Here is a 1,686-nt window from a genome sequence, read left to right on the forward strand (position 1 = left end):
TTACTGGGCGTAAAAAAATCAATTTTACAGCATTTTTTTCTCTAAGGGTTAGGGAATAGATTATAATTTTTTATACTTAGATCAATCTACAAAATTTTCGTTTTCTTGTTCTATTATGGTCATATTTTGAAAGTTTGATGGATCATTTCTTTTACTTGTCTGCAAAATCAGCCTTTATTTCAAATTATAGAAAAAATGTGCGCTTTCTCAAATGTCCGTTTTATGTCATTTTCTGATTTTCTAGCAATCCGATCTTAGCCATTTTCCTTTAGATTATTTTCAAATTTATTCAGAATCTTTTCTATGATGTGTTTTACATCATGATGTAAGTATTTGGGGGTAAATTAAAATTTAGCAATTTTATAAATTTTAAAATTCATTTGTTCCTGTCGATCCGCGCTAAATTTTCAGTCGAAATCAAATAAACATTCTTAAAAAAATTATTTCAAGAGTTTTCATGTCTAACAATTTATGAAAGAAATATTGTGTTTAAATTTGAAAGGTGCATCTATGTTAGAAATTTTAGGGTTTTACGTCTAATTTTAGCTAATGTTGCCCTTTAAAAAAGCTTTTAAAAATAGTTATTTTTGATGTTTAACATCATATTATACATCACATTATTAGTTTATGAGATATAATTAAAGAATTTTATAACTATAAAGCACTACAGTAATTATTTCTTTTGGTAAATAACAGATATCATTCATTTTTTTCAGAATTTTTTTTCTTAGAGGTATGGGTTAGCCAATCGTTTATAATTTTTTCAGAATTTGATCAATTTATAAAATATTACTGTTTTCTTGTTCCATAATGATTATACTTTGAAATTTTGATGAATGTTGGCCTTTGTCTGCATAATTAGATTAATTATCAAATTAAAAACAAGTTTTTCATTTCCTTACAATTTCATTTTGCGTCATTTTCTGATTTTCTAACATTCACATCTGGATTGTCTTCCATCAGATTGTCTTCAAATTTGGTCAGAATATTTCTTATGATGTGTCCTGCATATGATGGTTGGGTTTTGGGCTAAACAAAAAATTAGCAGTTTTATGAATTTTTCAATCGATTATTTTTCCTGTCATTCCACACCAAATTTTCTGTAAGAAATCGAAAAAAGATTCTTAAAAATTTATTTTCAAGACAATTGCTAAACCTATCCATCATGGTGTAGCTCTTTTTGTAAGAAACATTTTGTGTAAATTTGAAAGAGATCTGTTCTTTGGTTTTTGCTGCATCACTGTAAGAAATTTTGGGGCTTTTTTTTTGGGTCCAAATACTAGCCTATATTGTCCCCCTGGTAATGTAGGACAAAACCTCGTGGTCCAAGCCATGGCTTTGGTGTTACACAACCACTCGTCACTTTCTGTCAACCGTATCCTTTGAAGGTGTATCGTATTTATGAATGCTCTCAAAGATATGCAACATCGGTACAGATATAAAACGTTTCAGGTACAACGCTTTGTCAGCAAGACGCAAAACTACAGTTTGTTATTTGTTTTCAACGTTCCTTTGTTTATTATTTTGCTGACGAATGTTTGTCCCCGAAACGTCCATTTTTAGTACTATTCCAGCCGTAGCCTTTCCATTTTCAGCTTTTCGTTAGCATGTAATATACGTATATTTGCAATTCTTCTTCTTCTCCTCCTCCTTCTCCTCCTCCTCCTCCTCCTCCTCCTCTTCTTC

The sequence above is a fragment of the Berghia stephanieae genome, chromosome 2 (genome assembly GCF_034508935.2).
Source record: "Berghia stephanieae isolate SIO BIC M18660-M18661 chromosome 2, UCSD_Bste_1.3, whole genome shotgun sequence".
NCBI classification, from domain to species: domain Eukaryota; kingdom Metazoa; phylum Mollusca; class Gastropoda; order Nudibranchia; family Aeolidiidae; genus Berghia; species Berghia stephanieae.